We start from the raw sequence: 6,958 nt of genomic DNA on the forward strand, positions 1-6,958 counted from the left end.
CTCCCCGCCCACTGCCTCTCCTTCACCAACTTGTCTTGTTTTACTTCCTTACATACTTTTCACTGTTTTTTTTTTATATTGGTCTCTACACTTCCTGGTGCTCATCTCATGTTAGGGCAGTTTATTTTTCTGTCGGTTTATATTTCCCCCCTAAGTGCCTATTTTAAATGCATTTGCTAAATGCATTTCTTTAAACACTAAGTATATAGTTTCTCTCGGTGAGCGCCCTTTTCCTGGCCAATCCTGCTGTGTGTGTACGAGCTATATCTTCCCGCCCCACCAACCAAACAACACCACCTAGACTAGGTGGTGTTGAACCAAAGCGCTCCAGTGAGAGAGAGAGAGAGAGAGAGAGAGAGAGAGAGAGAGAGAGAGAGAGAGAGAGAGAGAGAGAGAGAGGGAGAGAGAGAGGGAGGGGGAGGGGGAGGGGGAGGGAGGGGGGGAGAGAGAGAGGGAAAAACGTTTATTGTCAGAGCATTTATGGTGTCCTTGTAGGAGTGGTTCCCTCTTCACAGGAATCCGTGAGCTGTCTTAGCACCGGCTGCCCTTTCGGTGAGCAGGAGCTGGTCCGAGAGGCAGGAGCCGGACAGCAGTGTCTCCCACTATACTCTTGAGGATCTGGGATGCGGGGAAGGGGTGGTGGGTGCTTGTTTTTTCTACATCCTAGGATAATATGTCGTAGTGTACCAGGTTCTTGGCAGTATTTGCATTCTGCTGTATATTGGGTGGGCGATATCCGGTGTAGTCTAATTTGGATGCGGGAAGGTGTTGGTTTATGGGAGTCTAAGTGCCGTATTCTGAGTTCCTCCTCCACTGCATTGCTCCCTCCATTCGGCTGAGGAGAGGATTTTGCGACGCTTATGCGTGGGGAAATCGATTTCAAGGATCTCCTCGACCGGAGGCTCGAGTGGAGCATGCTAGGAATGATTCATAATACCGAGGTAAGTGTTGTTTCTCGAGATTTTGTGAGGTTTGGGTGAGGTAGCGGGAAAGCCCATCGATTGAGCTTGTAATCTTGTGTCATTTCGTGGTATGTTACAAGAGGCATAGGCTTCTCCACATCCTCCGAGGCCTGGTCGGCAAGTTCTCGGGCCTTTTGGTGGGCAAATTCGTGGCCCTCCATGGAAGCATGTGCAGGCGTCCACACAATCCTTACTTTTCTGTCGGGGGCCTGGACAGCCAGCCGAGCTGCAGGGTATCCCGGAATAGGGAAGCCCCCCACCGGGCGGGTGCCCTAACATCTGCACCAGCTTGACAAATAAAGATTTATTCATCATCATCATCTGTCGGGGAATTTGGTTGAGAGCATGCGGCGCATTGCTGGTGCCATCCAGCCCGAACTGAAGCTCCTGCACGCCTCCTGGGAGTCTGTTACGACCACCGTGGCTTCCCTCTGCGTGAGGGCCAGCGCCACAGCTAGCTCTTCCGCTTCTTTGGTCGATGCGGTTATTACGGTGGCACTGACAAGGAGCTCTGTTTTTGTGGTGACTGCCACTGTCTTTGCACTTCGACCACGGATTGAGGCTGCATCCGTGTTGACCGTTTCCGGGAGGGTGCCGGAGTTCTCGTCTAAGGTTTTCGCTCTAGCTTCTCGTCGACCGGAGTGGTGAACTTGGTGCATGTTCTTTGGCAGTGCGTTGGATAAGATATTATGCCGCCACCGCTCAGGAAGCTGCTTGTTAGGCTTTACGTCTGGGGAGCTCCATTTGAATCAGTTCAACAGTTTTAGACCGGTGTTTGTCATTGCAAGCCGTGCTCTCTGGCTGTATAGGTGGCCCTCTATGAGCTCGTCCACCGTGTTGTGCAGACCCATGCGTAGGACCTGATCGGTTGACGCGCTCATGGGGACCCCAAGGGCTTGTTTCGCGGCTTTACGGATGAGGGTGTTAAGTGTTTCTGTATCTGTCTTGGTTAGAGTCATGTAGGGCATTGTGTATGTCAGCCTCGATAGAACAAAGGCCCGGATAAGACGGATGGTATCGTCTTCTTTCATGCCCGGTGTCTATTTGTGACTCTACGAATCATATGCACAACTTGTCCGGTCGTTCTGGTGAGATCCAACCGAGTCACTAGAACCAACGCTTCAATTGATCCAACGAGTCAAGAGATCCATTCGAGGCCCTAGATCCAACGCGTCACTAGATCCAACGAGCCATTACATCCCAAGGGAGGAACCGTGCGCGCTTGTATATCTTTGGATTTGGTGGCCTTTGTGTTTATCGGTTTGCGTTTGTTTACTAGCATCCACGAATAACCGGTTGATGAAGTACTTGCGCTCTCTAAATGCCTAAGTGAGAAAGCAAGAAAGAATTGACTGAAAGATTTTTGTAGCGTGAGCTACACGGCCGAGGTTGAGCAGTTTCGCGTGGGCCGTGAAGGGCCGTTCTGTGCAAGCGCGAGGAGCATTGGATTGCTTTGGATCGGATCGGATTGGATTGGCTTGGATTGGCCTGGCTTGGATTGGATTGCATTGAGATTGGATTGGATCGGATCAAATTGGATCAAATTGGATTGAAACCCAATCCAATTGGAGTACGGGTGAGCCTGCACATTCGCCGGTCTGCGCATTCCAGATGAGTGACGTCATAGCCGCGGCAAACACACTGGAGCCGGCGCGTGCCTAGCTGTGCGCCTCTGTTGCGCAGTAGCCAAGTCTGACGCTGCGCCGGAGCCGTTTGATAGCCGTTTCGCGTGGCTCCTGGAGAGCCGTGCTGCGGGAGGAGCCATGCGCGAGGAGCAGTGACTGGACTGGACTGGACTGGACTGGACTGGATTGGATTGGTTTGGTTTGGTTTGGAAATCGTTTTAGCAACAGTAAGCATGATAATCAGCTAATCCTAGACAACCTGGAAACCTAAGAATAACCAGCTGAACTTTAGCTCACGCTACGTATATCCTGGCATAGACGAGCTAAGCCACTGCTAATTTTTTTACCCTTGAAGCGGTACTGATTTTTTACAGGCCACAATTAGGTCTCAACCGTGAATTAGATATGCATACATTTCGCAATTAGAAAAAATAAACAGAGGGAATACTAAGTCGTCATAAATTCGCCATTTCAGTAACTCATTTCAGTAGTTAGCGCTACTATTCAAAGAACATTTACAAGAACGGTAATTAAATTAAAGAGGATTGAGGAACAATCCTTAATGAATAATTACAATTTCAACTTCAGATACTGCCCAAAGACAAATCAATACAACGCGATTGAGAAGCCAAGCGTGTTGCCAGGTTTGGTAACAGGTTAGGTAATACGCCCAAAAATTGTCTTGTCATTCATGTTAGTTAGCAAAAGAATCCACCGTGCCTACTGGGACACCATGTGTGAGTGTGTGTTTGCCTTACTTTGGATTTTGTTATGAGGCCCCGTAGGGCCGTCCAAAAATTGCCACGGCCGACGGTATTTCACGTCGTCCAGGCGGGGTATTGGGAAAAGTTTTCAACTAGCAATAGTCGCCCCTCGGCCGGGCCTCATTGGGTGCGACACTGCCTCTGCGCAAAGCTGACACCCCCTGTGCAGTTTCTTCACGCCCCTTTCACAGGCTTCCCGTTGCGAGCCGGTGGAGACCGTCTATTTTAAGAATACTACTCCGGAAACACATTTTTGAAGCAACTTTTGGTATAGTGAAATGCTTTCGGGTATCCCTTCGCGTACATGTTTTAAAAGAACAGTGTGGAAACAGCAGTTATAGTGCTGAGAGTACACATGATTGACGCACGTGCAGATATATGAAGCTAATGTAGACCCCCCCCCCCCCTCCCCTTTTCTTCCAAACACACGCGTGCTTACATATCGTAGGCAGCACCCCATTCCTGACACTGTGCCAGCGGGAGTTATGTTCTTTTTGTGCGTATTTTTCCCCCGCACGTGCCCGCGTCGCACTGCCTCTTTTTCTCGCTTACTATCGCAAAAAACAACCCAACAAGCGTTCCTAACTAAATGAACGCGGGCGCTGCCGGTTGATTACGTATATTTTGCCTCAAATGTACCTGCAGTTTTCTTTGCGCTAAACAACGGGGAGATGTATGGCAAGCGCCAGCGGTTCACGACTTTCGAACGCTTATGGCTATATAAACCGCTTGGCTTTCGAAGTCTCTGTGGGACGCCGCTATGACAGAACGCCATGTGGGTCTACTTGGGTCCAGCGAGTGGGCTACGATGACAAGGCGAGCCCCTAAAGTGCTCTGCACTTTAAATACAGACATTCGCTTAATTGGTCCCTAAGGGAGAGGTTCCGCAATTCACCACGTGCGAGTCTGTCACATTGACTTGAATGACGTTTTATGTTGAAGATGTATGACACTCTGTATTTTAATATTTTAATGGCTGTGAAAGGTAGCCTGTGCGGCGACAAGGAATGACATTTTGTGGTAATTCTTTGTTCCGCCCCTTGGCATGACGCAGCGTTACATGGGACATTTTAACGAGATATTGTAGGTAGCACTCAGTCGAAAAATGTAGTTCGTAGAGCAGGCGGTAATTATAAAGCTGCTGAATGCTAACGATTTGATGTTGGAGGGATAATGGCTTAGTGGGGTGCAGATATGATGCATTGTGAATGCACCGAATGGCTTTTTTACTGCACAGCAGTATATGTCTCCCCCCCCCCCCCCCCCCCCCCCCCACCCAGTTTTTATTCCGGTGTCGTCGATTTATTCGGCGTCGCTCCAGGCCTTCTCCTCACCACCGCTGACACCTCTTTCACAACTATTTCCCCCTCGCCTCCACCGATGCCCCTTTGGCAAGTTGCGCAGCCGGCAGCTAACGGCGCTAGTGCGGTTATCAGATGTTCGCGAGAACTAAACAGAAGCACGGATGGGCGCACAAAAAAAAAAAAAAAAAAAAAAATCACTGGCTATTACTACACTGCCTTATATGAAATTTGTGCGCAGCGTGAGCTGAAGTCTTCTCGGTGACGGCGCATTTCTGCTGCGTCTCAGGAAGTGTTCACGTGATCAGTAAATGTAGGGCGGCGTGCGCTACTCTGCTGCTGCCTCGCAGTGCGGCGCCGCCGCCGGCCAGTATGTTGCAAATCGTGTTTGAACCTCCCGCACAAATGTCACGTGGTTCGGATTAGCCCCATACAAGGGAGCAGCGAGCATACTGTTGCATATCATGTTTGAACCTCCCGCGCAAAGGTTTCGTGGTTTGGATTAGCGGAGAATGGAACAGCGTTTGGGGAGTGTCAGTGGGAGGGCGCTCCTCGGTGGCGACGCATGATACATGTGTAACGGAAAAGCAGTGAGAGTGATGACGCAGTAGCCGCAAGTGTCGTACTCCACTTCATCTTTCGCTAGACGCTCCTTCCCGTTTTCTTTCTTTCGTCGCTGCTGCGTTCGCTCACTGGGTTACACGGGCATAAACAGATGCCGCTCCCGCGAAGCCGAGGTAACGGCTGCCAAAGGGCTGCACCCTAAAACGACCGAAACTCGCCGTCGCCATCTCCGCTTTAAATTCGCTTCGCCAAGTGGCTGTGAGTCCCTCCAGGCAGAAAAAAAACTTCCCTAGTTGGAACGCCGGCTTGAGGCCATATTTATTTTTCAGCTTGGAAGGCCTTCCGAGCGACATTTTCACCGGTGTCTTTAACGCCTAAGTAAGCGCCATCACTGGTTGCGGTTTATGTGTGCACGGTTTGCGGTTAGAAAAAGGTGGGCGCACACGCACAGCTAGGCGTCATGCTGCTACCGATGAAATTCCGGTTGTGCTGATGGGAGATTTAGATGTCCAATTACATGGCTAAATTCGGTTAGTCGGCTGTCCTCCCTAATTCAGTGCTTCGGGTGTGGGTTGATGGGTTACAAAGAGATCCTACACCCACAGTAAGATGCATACGAAGGGGAACGAAAACGGACAACCACATGTTTGTACGCGAGAATAGATCTCAACGGCTTCCAGGTTTTAAATCATTATCGGACGGATGCATGCCATTCGTTTGGAGGAAGAAGAGCAAGGATTGAAGCGTTAGCCCGACCAGAAGTGCGAATGGAACAAAAACAGCGGACAGCTGCTGGCGCTGCCGTTACCGCCTCGAGTTCACCTCGTCGAGTGCCGGCGAATCCCTCCCGAATGAAGATGAACTTCCCTACTTGGAACGCTGGCGTGAGCCAATATCACTTCTTCAGAGGGCTTTGAGGGGATATTTTAGCATGCGCTCATGACCGGTACCGGTTTATGCGTGCACAGGTTTGTAGTGGAGACTAGAGGGCGGGATGCCGGGAAGTGTGCACGCGCATCTATAGGTTTCATGCCCGTACTGATGGTGCCGGTGTGAGGTTTAAACGCGACCTTAAACGGCCCAATCGGACCAATCGAAGTCCTTAGTGGTAGAGCGGATTGGGTTTGTGTGTTAGGCTTTGTTCAGACTACCGACGCAAAAGCCGGATCGTTATCTGGGGACATAAAAAACTGGCATCTCACGCAGTTCAGTTGGCTGAGACGTGAAATAACGCGTCATTCGTTAAAGTTATTACGCAAGTTGCGGCAACAGTCTGAACTCGGCCTTATACAAACAGTAAGATGCTTGCGACGCGGGAGAGACACAGGCAGTTCCATGTTTATCTGCAAGAACGAAGCTTGGGTCCTTCAGACATTCATTCAGATAATTAGCTTGGAAGTATGCTTCATTGTAAATGACAATAAACGTGTTTTGTTTCGTGTACTCCGTGGACTGCGTTTAGCTTTGCAGGTCTTTACAGCTCTTTACAGAGTGGAAGGGCACTATTTTTTTTTCAAGAATTTAACAGCTTATCAACGTCCTTTTTAGTTGTGGATTTCTCGAAGCTACATTTCTCGTATGTGCGCACGCATATATGCTTCGCACTTAATTTCTTGCCGGTGATGACTGTGCGTATTGGTGATACCTGGGTAGTCTAAGCACTGCGATAAAAACATACAGCATCTACGATAGTACAATACACATGTAGGTCTGAAAGCATTTTCAGAACTGCTCACTGGCAT

General features: G+C 49.7%; 1 non-coding gene across 1 annotated transcript; it reads right to left on the bottom strand.

The window, feature by feature from the left end:
• Positions 1–3,363: 3,363 nt before the first annotated feature.
• On the bottom strand, positions 3,364–3,504 carry LOC144180763 (U4 spliceosomal RNA). The gene has a single exon (XR_013324547.1). It is a non-coding gene; the product is annotated as a U4 spliceosomal RNA (small nuclear RNA).
• Between the last annotated feature and the right edge of the window lie 3,454 nt (positions 3,505–6,958).

This window comes from Haemaphysalis longicornis, unplaced genomic scaffold (genome assembly GCF_048455015.1).
Source record: "Haemaphysalis longicornis isolate Haplotype H1 unplaced genomic scaffold, Haemaphysalis longicornis Haplotype H1 scaffold_4, whole genome shotgun sequence".
NCBI lineage: Eukaryota > Metazoa > Arthropoda > Arachnida > Ixodida > Ixodidae > Haemaphysalis > Haemaphysalis longicornis.